The 17,583-nt window shown below is 48.6% G+C and overlaps 1 long non-coding RNA gene across 2 annotated transcripts in view; it reads right to left on the bottom strand.

The window, feature by feature from the left end:
- LOC132207842 (uncharacterized) overlaps positions 1 to 17,452 on the bottom strand; it is a 47,640-nt gene extending 30,188 nt beyond the window's left edge. Inside the window, exons 1-4 of one of the 2 annotated variants that reach the window (XR_009443900.1) lie at positions 17,336 to 17,452; positions 11,631 to 11,724; positions 10,800 to 10,964; positions 6,302 to 6,414 (exon numbers count right to left, since the gene is read on the bottom strand). This is a non-coding gene — a long non-coding RNA (uncharacterized LOC132207842). Of the gene's footprint in view, positions 1 to 6,301; positions 6,415 to 10,799; positions 10,965 to 11,630; positions 11,725 to 16,253; positions 16,512 to 17,335 lie in introns of those variants that run through there. The other variant, XR_009443901.1, reaches the window with a different exon arrangement.
- Between the last annotated feature and the right edge of the window lie 131 nt (positions 17,453 to 17,583).

The following is a 17,583-nucleotide window of genomic DNA, read 5'->3' as shown; positions in this document are numbered from 1 at the left end:
CAGGGCTGCAGCGGGCAAGTCGCAGTGAGCGGGTCAGGGCTGCAGCGGGCAAGTCGCAGTGAGCGGGTCAGGTCTGCGGGGGGCAAGTCCCTCTGAGCAGGTCAGGGCAGCGGGGGCCAGTCCCTCTGAGCGGGTCAGGGCAGCAGGTACCCAGTGCCTCCGTGCGGGTCAGGGCTGCGGAGGCCAGTCCCTCTGAGCGGGTCAGGGCTGCGGGCGGCAGTACCTCTGAGCGGGTCAGGGCGGCGGGGGCCAGTCCCTCTGAGCGGGTCAGGGCGGCGGGGGCCAATCCCTCTGAGCGGGTCAGACCTGCGGGGGCAAGTCCCTGTCAGCGGGACAGGTCTGCGGGGGGCAGGTCGCAGTGAGCGGGTCAGGGCTGCGGAGGCCAGTCCCTCTGTGCGGGTCAAGGCGGCAGTCCCTCTGAGCGGGTCAGGGCTCCGGGGACCAGTCCATCTCAGCGGGTCAGGGCTGCGGCGGCCAGTCCCTCTGAGCGGGTCAGGGCTGGTGGGGCATGTCCCTGTCAGCGGGACACGACTGCGGGGGGCAAGTCGCAGTGAGCGTGTCAGGGCGGCGGGGGGCAGGTCGCAGTGAGCGGGTCGGGCCTGCGGGGCGCAGTGTCGCAGTGAGGGGGTCAGGGCTGCGGGCGCCAGTCGCTCTGAGCGGATCAGGGCTGCTGGGGGCAGGTCGCAGTGAGCGAGTCAGGTCTGCGGGGGTCAGGTCGCAGTGAGCGGGTCAGGTCTGCTGGGGGCAGGTCGCAGTGAGCGTGTCAGGGCGGCGGGGGCCAGTCCCTCTGAGCAGGTCAGGGCAGCGGGGGCCAGTCCCTCTGAGCGGGTCAGGGCAGCGGGTACCCAGTGCCTCTGTGCGGGTCAGGGCTGCGGAGGCCAGTCCCTCTGAGCGGGTCAGGGCTGCAGGCGGCAGTACCTCTGAGCGGGTCAGGGCGGCGGGGGCCAATCCCTCTGAGCGGGTCAGGGCGGCGGGGGCCAATCCCTCTGAGCGGGTCAGACCTGCGGGGGCAAGTCCCTGTCAGCGGGACAGGACTGCCGGGGGGAAAGTCGCAGTGAGTGGGTCAGAGCTGCGGGGGCCAGTCCCTGCGAGCGGGACAGGGCTGCGGGGGGCAAGTCCCTGTCAGTGGGACAGGACTGCGGGGGGCAAGTCGCAGTGAGCGGGTCAGGACTGCAGGGGGCAAGTTGCAGTGAGCGGGTCAGGGCTGCAGGGGGCAAGTCGCAGTGATAGGGTCAGGGCTGCATGGGGCAAGTCGCAGTGAGCGGGTCAGGGCTGCTGGGGGCAGGTCACAGTGAGCGAGTCAGGTCTGCGGGGGGCAAGTCGTAGTGAGCGGGTCAGGGCTGCGGGGGCAAGTCCCTGTCAGCGGGTCAGGTCTGCGGGGGGCAAGTCGCAGTGAGCGGGTCAGGACTGCAGGGGGCAAGTCGCAGTGAGCGTGTCAGGGCTGCGGGGGCAAGTCCCTCTGAGCAGGTCAGGGCAGCGGGGGCCAGTCCCTCTGAGCGGGTCAGGGCAGCGGGGGCCAGTCCCTCTGAGGGGGTCAGGGCGGCAGGGGCCAGTCCCTCTGTGCGGGTCAAGGCGGCAGTACCTCTGAGCGGGTCAGGGCGGCGGGGGCCAGTCCCTCTGAGGGGGTCAGGGCGGCGGGGGCCAGTCCCTCTGAGGGCGGCGGGGGCCAGTCCATCTCAGCGGGTCAGGGCTGCGGCGGCCAGTCCCTCTGAGCGGGTCAGGGCTGCGGGGGCCAGTCCCTCTGAGTGGGTCAGGGCTGTGGGGGGCAAGTCGCAGTGAGCGGGTCAGGGCTGCGGGGGGCAAGTCCCTGTCAGCGGGTCAGGTCTGCGGGGGGCAAGTCACAGTGAGCGGGTCAGGGCTGCGGGGGCAAGTCCCTCTGAGCGGGTCAGGGCAGCGGGGGCCAGTCCCTCTGAGCGGGTCAGGGCAGCAGGGGCCAGTCCCTCTGAGCGGGTCAGGGCTGCGGGGGCCAGTCGCTCGAACGGGTCAGGGCTGCGGGTACCCAGTGCCTCTGAGCGGGTCAGGGCTGCGGGCGCCAGGCGCCAGTGCCTCTGTGCGGGTCAGGGCTGCGGCGGCCAGTCACTCTGAGCACGTCAGGGCTGGTGGGGCATGTTCCCCATGCGGGACACGACTGCGGGGGGCAAGTCGCAGTGAGCGGGTCAGGGCTGCGGGGCCAGTCCCTGTGAGCGGGTCAGGGCTGCTGGGGGCAGGTCACAGTGACCGGGTCAGGGCTGCGGGGGGCAAGTCCCTGTCAGCGTGTCAGGGCTGCGGGGGCAAGTCCCTCTGAGCGGGTCAGGGCAGCGGGGGCCAGTCCCTCTGAGCGGGTCAGGGCTGCGGGGGCCAGTCCCTCTGAGCGGGTCAGGGCTGCGGGGGCCAGTCCCTCTGAGCGGGTCAGGGCTGCGGGGGCCAGTCCCTCTGAGCGGGTCAGGGCTGCGGGGGTATGTCCCTGTCAGCGGGACGGGACTGCGGGGGGGCAAATCCCTGTCAGCGGGACACGACTGCAGGGGCCAAGTCGCAGTGAGCGGGTCAGGGCTGCGGGGGCCAACCCCTGTGAGCGGGTCAGGGCTGCGGGGGCCATTCCATGTCAGCAGGACAGGACTGCGGGCGGCAAGTCCCTGTGAGCGGGTCAGGTCTGCGGGGGGCAAGTCGCAGTGAGTAGGTCAGGGCTGCGGGGGGGCCAGTCCCTGTGAGCGGGTCAGGGCTGCGGGGGGGCAAGTCGCAGTGAGCGGGTCAGGGCTGCGGGGGGGGGCATTGTCGTAGTGAACGGGTCAGGGCTGCGGGGCGCAGTATCGCAGTGAACGGGTCAGGGCTGCGGGGGCCAGTCGCTCTGAGCGGTCAGGGCTGCGGGGGCCAGTGCCTCTGAGCGGGTCAGGGCTGCGGGGCGAAGTCCCTCTGAGCGGGTCAGGGCGGCGGGGGCCAGTCCCACTGAGTGGGTTAGGGCGGCGGGGGCCATTCCCTCTGAGCGGGTCAGGGCGGCGGGGGCCAGTCCATCTCAGCGGGTCAGGGCTGCGGCGGCCAGTCCCTCTGAGCGGGTCAGGGCGGCGGGGGCCAGTCCATCTCAGCGGGTCAGGGCTGCGGCGGCCAGTCCCTCTGAGCGGGTCAGACCTGCGGGGGCAAGTCACTGTCAGCGGGACAGGACTGCCGGGGGGCAAGTCTCTGTCAGCGGGACAGGACTGCGGGGGGAAAGTCGCAGTGAGCGGGTCAGGGCTGCAGGGGGCAGACCCTCTGAGCAGGTGACAGTGAAACCTGTCCAAGCCAGGCAGGGAATCCACTTCCATCAGTCACGGCATCACATTGCACTCAGTCACTGCATCCCATTTCCCTCAGTCACTGCGTCCCATTCCACTCAGTCACTGCGTCCCATTCCACTCAGTCACTGCGTCCCATTCCACTCAGTCAGTCACTCCCTCCCAGTTCAGTCAGTCACTCCCATTTCCCTCAGTCACTGCATCCCATTTCACGGAGACAGTGAATCCTATTCAACTGCGACAGTGAATCCATTTCCATCAGTCACCGCACCCTATTCCCCACAGTCACTGCATCCCATTATCACTCAGTCACTGCGTCCCATTACACTCAGTCACTGCGTCCCATTACACTCAGTCACTGCGTCCCATTACCCTCAGTCACTGCGTCCCATTACCCTCAGTCACTGCGTCCCATTACCCTCAGTCACTGCGTCCCATTTCCCTCAGTCACTGCGTCCCATTTCCCTCAGTCACTGCGTCTCCTTTCCCTCAGTCACAGCATCCCATTTCACTCAGTCAGAGCATCCCATTTAACTGAGACAGTGAAACTCATTGAACTGAGACGGTGCATCCCATTACCCTCAGCCACTGCATCCCATTTCAGACAGCCGCTGCATCCCATTTCCCTCAGTCACCGCACCCTATTCCCCACAGTCACCGCATTCCATTTCCCTCAGTCACCGCATCCCATTTCGCTCAGTCACCGCATCCAACTTCACTCAGTCAGAGCATCCCAATTAACTGAGACAGTGAAACTCATTGAACTGAGACGGTGCATCCCATTACCCTCAGTCACTGCATCCCATTTCACTCAGTCACTGCAGCTCATGTCACTCTCTTACTGCATGCAATTTCCATCAGTCTCTGCATCTCATTTCACTCATTCACTGCATTCCATTTCCCACAGTCACTGCATCCCGTTTCTAACTGACGCTGCATTCAATTTCCATCAGGTACTGCAACCCATTTCCTCAGTCACTGCATCCCATTTCCCTCAGTCACTGCCTCCCATTTCCCACATTCACTGCCTCCCATTTCCCACATTCACTGCATCTCCTTTCCCTCACTCACTGCATCACATTTCACTCAGTCACTGCATCCCGTTTCACTCAGTCACTGCATCCCGTTTCACTCAGTCACTGCATCCCGTTTCACTCAGTCACTGCATCCCGTTTCACTCAGTCACTGCATCCCGTTTCACTCAGTCACTGAGTCACTGAATCGCATTTGTTGTTCTCACTTGAATGCAATGGTCATGAATCTCCTCCAATGGCTTGTCATGTATTTCCAATGCAAAATTTTACCAAGTTTTGATTTTCAATTTTGATTTCATGTGTTTCCTCTATTCTAGAAGATGCTGCAATAATCTCAAATTTGATAAATCATAATTCAACCACCATTACCTACAGAGTTAATTTCATCAAACAGATCCAATTAGAATTGTCACATTCCCAAATCCTGATTCAAGTTTTTCTAATTATGGGCCACGTGGTTAAGAAAAAAGACACTTAGAATCAGAGAGATGTACAGTAGGGAAACTGATCCTTTGGCCCAATTTGTCTACGTTGACCAGATATCCTAAATTAATTTAGTCCCATTTGCCAGCATTTGGCCCATATTCCTCTCAACCCATCCTTTCATATACCCATCCACATGCCTTTTAAACGTACAAACCTCCACCACTTCCTCTGGCAGCTCATTCCATACATGCACAACTATGAAAAAAATCCGGTCCATTTTAAATCTTCCCTCTCTCATAAAAAGAGACGCTGGAGTGCAGTTTCGTAGTTCCATCAAAGTACAGCCACCGGTAAAAAAGGGTATTGAGGAGACATTTGGTGTGCTCACCTTCATCGGTCAGTGCATTTAGTATCGGAGTTAGGAGATCACTTAGCAGCCATATAGGACGTTGGTTCGGCTGCTTTTGGCTGCTCCCTCTCTCATTTTAAACCTATTCTCTCCAGTTTTGGATTCCAGCAACCCGGGGAAAAGATCTTGGCTGTTCGCTCTATCCACGTCCCTCGTAATTGTATAAACTTCTATATGGTCAGCCCTGAACTCCAAAGTTCCAAGAAATCGCTGCCTGTTCAAGCCCACAGTATACCTCCAACCTCCGATGCTGGTAACATCCTTGTAGATCTTTTCTGAACCCTTTCAAGTTTACAACATACAACAATACAGCGCAGAACAGGCCCTTCGGCCCTCAATGTTGAGCCGCCATCCTTCCTCTCGCAAGGAGACTAAAAGCGATTGCAGTATTCCAAAAGCAGCCGGACCAACATCCTATATGGCTGCTAAGTAATCTCCTAACTCCTATACTAAATGCACTGACCGATAAAGGCGAGCACACCAAATGTCTCCTCAATATCCTTTTTACCGGTGGCTGTACTTTGATGGAACTACGAAACTGCACTCCAGCGTCTCTTTATTTAGCAACACTCCCCACAACCTTCAGTGTATATGTGCTGCCCTGATTTGCCTTTCCAAAATGTAGCACCTCACATTTGTCTAACCTCAACTCCATCTGCCACTCCTCAGTTTATTGGCCCTTGTCAATGTCCCATTGCATTCTGAGGTGACCTTCTTGGCTGGCTACTACACCTTCAATCATTGGGAAACGTACAAACCACACCTTCTATTTTCATATCCAAATCATTGCATCACTTCAACTCCCCCTCCCACTCCCTGAACGACATGTCCATCCTGGGCCTCTTCCAGTGTCACAACCACACCACCCAGAAACTGGAGGAGCAGCACCTCATATTCCGCCTCGGGAGCTTCCAACTCAATGGCCTCAATATGGACTTTGCCACCCTCAAAATCTCCCCACCCATCAGCCTCATCCCAAGACGAGTTCCTCCCCTCATCCCCGCCTCCATGACCTGTCCGCCTTCTCTCCCACCTATCCACTCCTCCCACCTCACTGACCAACTCCCACCACTGCTTGGAATTATTATTCTTGTCACACTTCATCAGCTCGACGTTATTTCTAAAATCTATTTTCCAATTGTTGGAAAAAGTGAGATAAAGAGAAGTAAAAGAAGTTACATTCTTACCACTCGGGAAATCTCTGAATATTCTTCTGTTGAAAGGCCGCCAAGGAACGATGCAATTCTTGTGTCACAAACGCTGTGAGGGAGACATCTTTTTCGGTTCCACTAACTCCACCCTAAGGAAGACAAACCCACGTAACATATCTAGTGACTTAAAACATACTCTATTGTTGCCCAAGGTGGGGAGCTGGATGAACACAGCAGGCCAAGCAGCAGAGGAGCAAGAAAGCTGATGTTTCGGGACGAGACCCGACTTCAGAACTGGCAACAATAGAGGCAGTAGGAACTGCAGATGCTGGAGAATCTGAGATAACAAGGTGTAGAGCCGGATGATACTGCTTGACCTGCTGTGTTCATCCAGCTTTACACCTTCTTATCTCAGATTCTCCAGCATCTGCAGTTCCTACTGCCTCTATTGTTGCCCTTTCACTTTACTGAACTATTATGAGCCAGTAGTTTTGTTTAGGCCTGTGTAATCTTACGGTTATTGGCCTGGACAAAATCCTGAATTAATTTTGATCGACTGACAGGAGGAGAGATGAATTTTATGGAAATTTTTGTTTTCTACCAATTTGCAGAGGGCATCGTGGGCGATTGAAGGACAGTGTTATTATCCTCCAGGTCTGCGGACTGCATCGTTACCAACTTGCCCATTTGCATATACATACAATATTCATTATGTACCAATGAAACATAATAAACCAATACTGTGTACTAAAAACAACCCTCACATATCAATGGAAATTTAAATATATACCATAGAGTTTGAAGGATTGAATTCAATGATACAAAGCAAAAACCAGTGAAGATGAATGCAGTTGGTCAGCACTTTTGCCACTAAGTGGAGGTTGGCAGTTTGAGGCCACCCAAGAACAAGCAAGCTCTGTCTAACTCCAAGGGCAGCACGGTGGCTCAGTGGTTCGCACTGCTGACTCACAGGGCCAGGGACCCAGGCTCGATGCCACCGTTGGGCGATCTTCTGTGCGGAGTTTGTACATTCTGCCCATGCCTGCATTGGTTCCTGCTGGGTGCTCTGGTTTCCTCCCACAGTCCAAAGATGTGCAGGCTCGGTGTATGGGCCATGCCAAACTTGCCCATTGTGTTTAGGGATGTGTAGATTAGGTGTGTTAGTCATGGGAAATGTAGGGTTACTGAGGAAAGGGTCGGGGAATGAGTCAGGGTGAGATGCTCTTTGGAGGGTGGCTGTGGACTTGTTGGGTCAAAAGGGCCTTGTTTCCACACTGTAGGGATTCTATGATATGGAAGTATCTTCAGAAGTGGACATTCATGGGTATGCTGTAACAGAGACCTTGAAATACTGCACAACAAATATTTGGAACTAGACTGTCAATTCAGACATAGCATCAAAAAAGGTCATGGAAGTTGTCACCCATATAAAGCAGGATTGATGAAAATCCAGCAGGAAATGGTGTCAAAAGGCACAGTATCTTTTATTCATCTCCAGTTGTTTTGTCCAAGGCACTGGATGCTGGCAGGATTGAAACATTTAAGAAATGCTTCACAAATCACATATAAGGACCTGCACATCTTTGAACAATGGGAGGAAACTGCAGCACCTGGCGGAAGCCCCTCGCAGATGCGGGGAGGACGTGTCAATTCCACACAGATAGTTACCCAAGACTGGAATCTCAATTGGCTCCCCAGTGCATGAGCAGCTCTAACCACTGAGCAACTACCTTGCCCAGAAGGGGTTTTATAAGCGCATACTTTATTTCCATTCATAGTTGGGGAAAGACAGATCCAATCCTCTATGTCCAATCAAAATAACATATTGTAGATATCATGACAACAATCATAAATGATTTTGAATAAGTAAATCAAAAAAATTGAAATTGTTTCCAAGCCTAAATACGAGATAAGGTGCAGTTAAGATGAATAGCGCAAGAACAAAAAGGCCATATTTTATGTGACCATCGGTAACACTTGAAAACTTGCAACAATTCATCGCCAGTAGAGATCTGAAGTGGCTTGATGATGCACTCCTTCACACACTGGAATGAAACTCCAAAGATCACAAATTCTCCTTCAATACCATGTTATAACAGTGACTGCATCAACCTGTGTTTATGGGCCTGACTGGAAGCCCACACAACATGCATAAACAAAAAAATAATCTCGGGTGATAGGAGAAAAAAATGTATGTACGCAAAGTCTTTGAAAAGCAATTATTTGTAGTGGCTGCAAGCCCATAAGGAATCTCGTTTCGCAGATTACATTCATTTGCACTGCAGGTCATGCCAGTCAGAATCAGATTTCGTTTCATGACAGATAACTAAAATGTCCATCACAATGAACTTTGGTTGATCAGAAGATTTTAAGTAAGGACCATGTCTTGTGTGAGCTGACGGCATTAGGGGATGGAGGAGGTACACTCACTGCTGGCATCTTGACACCATTGAATGAGCAAGCGTGGACGCAAAGGTTGTAACAGGTCACAATTGTACACGCAATATCTTTTGACCTCCTTCCGAGCAAGCCTGTAATACTCTCAAGCTGTGCTAGACCCTCACTTGCTCCACCTTACGTGCGCTGCCTTTTTCTTTTTGACAAGAAGCACCTCTGTACCCGTCATCCAAGGCTCCTTAATCTTACCCCTTCTTATCTGTCTCAGAGGAACAAATTTATACATCACTCGCAACAACTGCTCCTTGAACAGCTGCACATGTCTGCTGCGCCCTTTCTGTGGAACAATTGCTCCCAATCTGTACTTTGCAACTCCTGTCTGATAGCATCATAGTTTCCTTGACCCCAGTGAAATATCTTCCCCTGGTAACTGCTCCTTTCCCTTTCCACGGCTATGGTAAATGTGAGGCTCTTGCGGTCGCTGTCGCCAAAGTGTTCTCCCACCACGAGATCTGACACCTGTCCTGGCTCATTGCCGAGCACCAAATCCAAAATGGCCTCCCCCCTCGGCCAGTCCACATACAAAAACAGCTCCATCCAAACCATCTGCACCAAGGAGGTTTCAATCTATAATGGGAAAGTTGAAGTTACCCATAACAACAACCCTGTTACGTTTGCTCTTTTCAACAATCTGCCGGCCAATGAGTTCTTCGATCTCCCAAATGCTATTTGGGGTCTGTAGAAAACCCCCAGTGAAGTGACTGCTGCCTTGCTGTTCCGAACTTCCACCCATACTGACTCAGTCGACAAACCTTCCTTGGCAACCTCAGCCCATACCACCTCAGTAGACGAGTCCTCAAAGGTTCTTTCAGCCGCCGTTATACTGTCCTTGACCAACAAAGCCACATCTCCCCCACTTTTACCACCTTCCCAGACCTGAATGAAGGATCTAAACCCGAGAACCTGCAACATCCATTCCTGACCCTGCTCTAGCCATGCCTCCGAAATGGCCACAATATCGAAGTCCCAGGTACCTATCCAAGCTGCAAGCTCACCTACCTTATTTCGGTTACTCCCGGCATTAAAGTCGTCACACTTCAATCCAGCTTGCTGTCTGCCAGCACACTCCTGTGACAGTGAGGTCCTGTCCATGTCCTCCCTACACTCATCCTCCTGTGTACTAGGACTACACCTCAGTTTCCCATCCCCCTTCTGAGCTAGCTTAAATCCACCCAAATGGCACTAGCCAATTTCCCACCCAGGATATTAGTGCCCATCTGATTCAAGTGGAGGCCGTCCTGATTGTACAGGTCCCACCTTCCCCAGAATGAGCCCCAATTGTCCAGGTACCTGAAGCCCTCCCACCTGCACCATCCCTGCAGCCACGTCTTCAGCTGAAATCTCTCCCTGTTCTTGGCCTCGCTATCACGTGGTATGGGTGCCAAACCAGTGACGACCACTCTGTTTGTTCTAGCTCTCAACTTCCACCATAGCTCCCTCAAATCCTGCCTGACATCCCTATCACTCTTTCTGCCTATGTCGTTGGTGCCAACGTGGACCACGACTTGGGGCTGGTCACCCTCTCCCCTCAGGACCCTAAACACACTATCCGAGACATCACGGACCCTGGCACCTGGTCGGCAACACACCAATCGTGAGTGTCTTTCGTTCCCGGCAAATCTTCTATCTGTTCCTCTAACTATTGAGTCCCCAGTGACTATCACTCTCTTCCTATCCCCGCTTCCCTTCTGTGCAAGAGGGACAGACTCTGTGCCAGAGACCTGCACCCTACTGCATGCCCCTGGTAAGTCGTCTCCCAGAAGAGTATCCAAAACGGTATAGTTGTTTTTCAGGGGAGCGACCGCAGGGGAAGGTTAGTCAACACAGGGTAAACGTGCATTTTTGGCTGAAGAAACATGTGTTTCAATGTGTGCTAATGGAAGAAGCCATGGAGTCAAAGCTAAACATTTCAACAATAAGACAGCCATTCTTAAAAGCAGCAGACAGCGTGAAAAAGAAATGAGCGGCTTTAATATCCACTTAAAATTTATGTGGAATATCAGATCGAATTTTCTTATTGACTCCATTGTGCAATCATGTCAATCTAAAAATGTTAACTGCATGAATTAGTACTAACCAGAAACGGACTTTGTCGTAAATGGTTTGACGATTTTCTGTATCTGGAACATCCCTTTTCCTTCTCGAACGAAGATCGTACCAACCTATGGTACCAAACTGTGGGTCAAACGGACAGGACTCGTAATCTTTAAATTCCTCATCAAAACAGTCTCATCGTATGGTTCTGTGCAATAAAAGAGAAAGAATAAACATGTTTCCCACATTTTTGCTGATGTTCATGAACAGAATGCTCAAATTCAAAAAGTCTGAGCTGCCATGTCTGCTTCCTCCAGCCTGTTTAAACGGTTCCATTCAATGTGAAATTTGTGCTAAGTTTTAGCACACAGGTCTGTTTGATCTGTGCCACCACCTTCTATTAGTCATACATGCTTTCCCCCTCTTCCTGTAATACATTGTTTGAAGTGTTCAATGAGATTTTGATTTTAAATCTTATCGTCATATTTGTTTGATTCTCAATCATCAATGAATCTGATGTCGCCGCCATTCCATGCAGTGCACAGCACGTCAAACAGGAGTCTTACTCTTGCCATGAGCACTGAGGTAGTATGGGGTCACAACTGTCTCATAGTTCAGAATGAAATTCTACATATAAGGCTATGACGAGTCATGCAGTTAATTTCATTTGACATGCTATTTCTTTTCTTCACAAATATGCTGGATTTAAAGTGATCTTCACCCTCATTTAAAATGAATCCAACATCCAACCATCTGTAAAACCAGCAAATCCAAATTTAAATTTGAGTTCAGTGTTACACAAATATATGACTTTTTTAAAAATTATATTCGAGTCAACATTAACATTTCATTCCCTGATAGCGGGTGAACTTACTTTTAAACTCCAATTTTCCTTCAGTATCAACGGAGAGGTGAGCCTTTTTGCAAGCACCGAAAGTCTCCACCAGTTTACGCAAAAACTTGCAGAACTGTAAGTTTCACAAATATGTTCCTATTAAACACTAATTCCTATTGAAGCAGTATGAAGCTAAATTCATTCAACTGGACAGCAAAAACGGTCAAGATTTTAAAAGCAAGCAACTATTTTGAAGTCACTCTTCGAACTAAATTCCATCTTGGTGTGTGAGAGTCCATAGGTTCCTCACTCTCAACGAACCATTCAACTGTCATGCAATTACTGAAACACACAGACAAAAAACATCAATGTTAACAGTCACTAAGATTTTGACAGTGATTTGGAATTCGTACTCAATACCCCCTGGGGAAAATCTGTTCCAATCTGGATAGTACTCACTTATTACCATCCACCTACCTTCCCTACCACCACCTCCCCCTCCACACTATTTGTTTCTGAGCTCCCGTCCACCCTCCATTTCTCAGGAAGGGTCCTGACCCAAAACCTCAACTTTCTTGAGCCTCTGATGCTGCCTGCCCTGCTGTGTTCCTCCAGCTCCACAATGTGTTATCTCAAACACCAACATTGGCAGGTCTTACCATCTGGATAACTCATTCTCACCTTGCAACAAGTGATTTATACTCATTTTCTTTTCAGATTACGCATGCACATGTATATACATAAATATACATATTACAATTTTATGCCTGAACCACGAACTGAGAGGGTATTTTAAAATAGTCTCTTCATACCTGCATGCAAGAAAAATCATCAAGGTCATAACTTTCATTTTAGGAATAACTCGAACATTCAAAATGCTCACAGTCAGTGTCCCATTTCCTTGACCAGTCAATTTGATGTGATACTTTCTTCCAAGTGGAAACTATAACAGCAATTATATTTGAGAATCAAACTCTTCATTGCATCACCAATATTTCCTGGTCTGTTTGAAACATAAGATAATGAAATAATCATGGACAGATTGGCCAACAGTGTAATCTAATGTGTGTTATGGCAACTGAAAATCACAACCATTGAAGTGATCTTTAAAAAGCTGTTGTCATACAACAGAGCACTTTTTGAGATGCAGTGCTGAACATACTTGTTGAGATGCAAATAATATATGCCAAATTAATTCCAAAGAATCCCTTTACAATTAAAAAGAAGCTAAAAATCTCTTTACATTGTCATGCTTGTCAGATTGCTATTAGTCAATGGAAATTGTTCAGAACAATTATGTATTACCAGATGAAAAGGAAGTGTATACATTTCATTTTCAGATTTCATTCAAGAGAGAAAAAAAACACCCTGATGAATGCATTGTCAAACAAGAAGACTCACAAAAAAAGTTACTTGGCCCATTGAATTTCCGCCATCATTCGGTGAGGTCATGGTTGATCTCATTGCATTTATCATGATACAACATTTCCAACAAACCCTCCTTATAGCTAATACATTCCAATCCAAGTAACATCCTGGTAAATCTCTGTTTCTCTGTCATGCCTTGTCTTTCGAAATATTTTTGAGTCATCTACAAATTTAGCCACAGCACATGCACCTCTTTCCTCCAAGTCATTAATAAACAAGCACAAGAGCTGTGGTTCCTTCAGCGCGACCTCATTTCTTACTGACAAGCCAACCCTGGCATCTCTGTCCATATGTATCAGACAGAATGGGAACTGAAGATGCTTCAGAATCCAAGGTAACAAAGTGTGGAGCTGGATGAACACAGCAGGATGAACACACAGAAGTAGAAGGGTCCAGGCCCGAAACATCAGCTTTTGTGCTCCTGAGATGCTGCTTGGCCTGCTGTGCTCATCCAGTTCCACACTTTCTTACCTCTGTCCATTTGCCTGTTCATTCTATCAGACATGAATCATTGGCTATTTCGTTCCCAACACTTATCCCCTAACAACCACCTCTCTGTGATACCCAGAGTGATGTATCTGTCAATTTCAATCTGCACCACAAACTCATTCACTTTGTTTCATACACTCCCTGCAATTCAATACAAGATCTTCAGTCTGGCATTTACAGCCACCCTTCTTATCTGCTGCAGCTGAAGTGAGACTCCTGACCATTTCCATTCTTTTTGTCCTATTACTTGCTCCGGAAACTTTGCTGAGCACTTACCAGCTTCTAACTTTTTCCACAATTTTCCATGCAACTGCGCTCACCCACTCCAGACATTTTATTTTAGCGCCCTAACCCCAGACCTAGCTCTGTATTTTGCCAGGAGACTTGTCCCAATCTGATTCTCGTTGAGCCTATACCACCAGAACAACTCCCTCCTTCCCTGTACCGATGCCAATGTCCCATGAATTCAAACACATTTCTGCCAGGCCACCATTTGAACAATGCACTTACATCTATAAATTATGCTCACACCGTGCCAAATTGCTCAGATAGTAATCCAGAGATTATTACCATTCTGGTTCTGCTTTCTCACCTCAGCACCTTGGCGCTCATAATCCCTCAGCAGAACCTCTTTCCTCTTTCTTCCATATCAATGTTACCTGTGTGTCCCACAACAGCTGGATTTCTACTCCTCCCACTTCAAGTTCCTTTGTAGCCGAGATGGAATATCCTGAACCTGGGCACCAGGCAGGCAACACTACTTTTGAGACTCTCGATCCTAGTCACAACGAACAGTGTTCATTCCCCAAACTACACTACCTCTGATTATAACTACATTTCACTTTTTATCCCCTCCTGAATGTCCCCCCTGTACCACAGTGCTGCCGTCAGTTTACTCATCTTCCCTATACCCTGCACTCTCATCCACACACGAAGAAAGAATCTCAAAGCTGTTAGATAAGATCAAAGGCCAAGGTTCCTTCTGCACTACATCCTGGATCCTTCCACCTGCCCTGTTCTTTGTCACAGTCTCACGTCTCTGGCCACTGACCGAGTTTCAGCTAGTTAATCTAAGGTGTGTGACTGCCTCCTGAAGCACAGCAATCCCTGCTAACTCTGCCCCACATGATTTGTTGATTGGTCAAAACTGAGATTCCAGTTCATCAACCCTGAGCTCGAGTATGGGCTCTGACCACTCCCCCGTCATGTAGGTATAAATCATCGTCTGGCCTGGCATCTCCATTTCAATTACTTCGATCTTAATTTGATTTGAAAACATTCTGGTCTTTTAGTTTGTAGCCTGTAAATATTTCTCCGATTTACTTTCAATCTGAAAGCTACCGATAATAGATTCCTAAACCAGAAGCGATCACCAATGAATGAGCCTGATTCACCCTCCGGGTCCCTGATTCTGGCTTCAATTTACCCTGTCTCAAAAAAAAATGCTTCCAAACTATCAGGCAAAAAAAGCAAGCAAATGGCACCTCTTACACTCTGCACTGGCTTACCGCATTGCCACCAAGTTCCCCAAAATATATATTCGCTTGGTGCATTTCACTCGAGATGTGATCTCTTCTTCCAGAACGTGCAAAGCATACTGATCCAAAGCAATATACTACCTTCAAAACCTCAGCTCTCAGCTTATTACTTTTGAGTACATTCTCAAATGCTTTCTCCAAGTCCAAACACAACACATTTACTGGTTTTCCTCTGTTAATTCTCCTTCCAAAACTTCCTCCAAAAACCCAAACAAATTAGCCAGACATAATTTCTCTTTCATCAGGCTATGGTGATTCTGTTTGATTAGATTCTGATTTTCCAAATGTCCTGCTACTATTTTCTTCATAGTTGATTGCCACATATTTCCAACAATAGATGTTTCGGTTGTAGTTATCTTCTTTTTGCCTCTCTCCTTTTTAAATAGGGACGTCACATCAGCATTTTTCCAGCCCTCAGATGCTTCTCGAGAATCTGAACCTTTTTGGCAAATTACAGTCAACGCATACACCGACTCTGAAGCTCATTGTTTAGAATCTTAGAAAGTCAACCATCACGGCAAAGAGTCTAATCTGCTTTCACTCCATTAGATTGTCTACTGCTATTTCTCTCATGGTAGTGATGGTGTGGTAGTGATGTGTTTAAGTCCTCCCTGTATTCTTTACTAATAAGGGGATCCTTGAAGTATCTTCCACTGTAAAGACTACCCTTCTCTCATTGTCGTTGTTCCTTGATTTAAAAATTAACCTGGCCATCTCAGCCGAGCATATAATTAAGGGCATTACCTCTAAAACATTCTCTGCTAAAGTGTTCAATAGATTGCTACAACCTGAAAGAAGTAATTCTCCCCCTAAATTAATAGGCAACAAATTTGAAAATGTGGCCTCTGGTCGCAAAATCTTTGACAAATGGGAGTAATCTCTACGGATATACACTATCAAGTCTCTTAAGAATCTTAAATGTTGAAAAAATAAGATTTTTTAGAATCTTATAAACGCCCATGAATGTTGTCCCAGCCTGCCCAACATTCTTACGCATGGCAATTCCCTCCGCCATTTCCGAAATCAACCCAGTCAACATGAGGTGTACGGCCTCCGCAGCATTCACTCTGTGGCCGTACATGACTTATAAGTTACCATCCTGCTGCTACTTCTCGACTTCTATTTGTGATGCAGTCCTCTGTCCATCCTAACATACTACTCTTGAACACATGGGCTCTTTTCTTTTGAGACACCTTATGAGCTGTACCTTATCAAATGCTTTGTTGAAATCTCAATGTACGACATCAACTGGTGGTCCTTCATCAGTAATGTTTGTTTCCTTCTCAAAGCACTGTAGCAAGTTTGTCAAGTATTATTTCCCCTTTATAAAAGGATGTTAACTCTGTAGGATGTTATAGCACACTCAGTACCCTGTTATTTCATCTTTCATTGCCGGCATGAACATCTACCCAGGTTGACCTAAATTGGCAATAATTGCTTGCTATTTTGTCGAAGTATTTTTCTCATCATGGTGTTATGTTCACAATCTTTCAATCCTCTGAGACTTTTCCCCAATCTAAGGATTTTTGCGACATTATCATCAGTGCATCCCTAGTATCTGTAGCTGCATTGTTCAACATGAGAGGATACAACTCATCATACCCCTTGGATATTTTCTCTACTGATTGGAGTCATGTTTGGAATTCTGTGCAGTGACATTCATTTTTAACAGTTTGCTAAAGACTACCAGGAACAGAAATTGTGATCCAGCTGCAACTAAGCGATAGCTTTCAGCACAGAAAGTATTTGAATTCATTTTGACCCGAATAACTCCTGAAAAGGGCAATACAATTTGCCTCAGTCCATAAATGTTCTTGCTCCAACATCCTGAGATGCATTATCTGTATTTCTTCAAATTTACCACAGATTCTGTTTCAATCACCCTTTCAGCAATATGCATGACAACATTTCGGCATTCTTAGTCCCCGTGTAGCCTCCGTTGCACGTGTGCATTGTTAGACGATTATTTGTTTGTGTGCCTGCTTTTTTGCTCAAATGGTTAAAGGTAAGTTGGTGTTCTTTTGTCATCAGAGTTATTGCCTCCTCATTCTCATCTTCCTTGTTTTATCCCTCTGCTGGAATATTTAATTTGTTGACATATCTGAAATATGTTGTTGAATGGATTGGGTTTTGTAACATTGCATTCCCCATAGACCATCTACCGATACTGTTGCTTGTTCGAACAGTTATTATCTTGCAGAGTGGAAAATGCAGTTTGAAAGCAATGGAACATTATTGATGAAGAAGTTGATGCATAAATTGCTGCGATCTTCCAAACTACAAACTCACCCTCGATTCTTTCTCGGTCAGAGCATTATGCCGGCGCAAATGAATCGTGTTCTCAATGGGACTTCCAAAAACATGGAATTGAACTTGCATGTTGATTTCTTCTTCCCTCTTCAGAAATGCAATGTTGTATCGTGATGAAGCTTCTAAGGCAATGATTGTGTCCTTCAATGAAGGGAAAAGTGACTTTTAGATTCATGGAAATATTTCAGTACTTCCACATACATGAAATACAAACATTCTCCCTGCAT

Source organism: Stegostoma tigrinum, unplaced genomic scaffold (assembly GCF_030684315.1).
Source record: "Stegostoma tigrinum isolate sSteTig4 unplaced genomic scaffold, sSteTig4.hap1 scaffold_177, whole genome shotgun sequence".
In the NCBI taxonomy this organism is placed as follows: domain Eukaryota; kingdom Metazoa; phylum Chordata; class Chondrichthyes; order Orectolobiformes; family Stegostomatidae; genus Stegostoma; species Stegostoma tigrinum.
The sequence above is the reverse complement of the archived record's forward strand: the minus strand, read 5'-3'. Positions and strand labels throughout refer to the sequence as shown.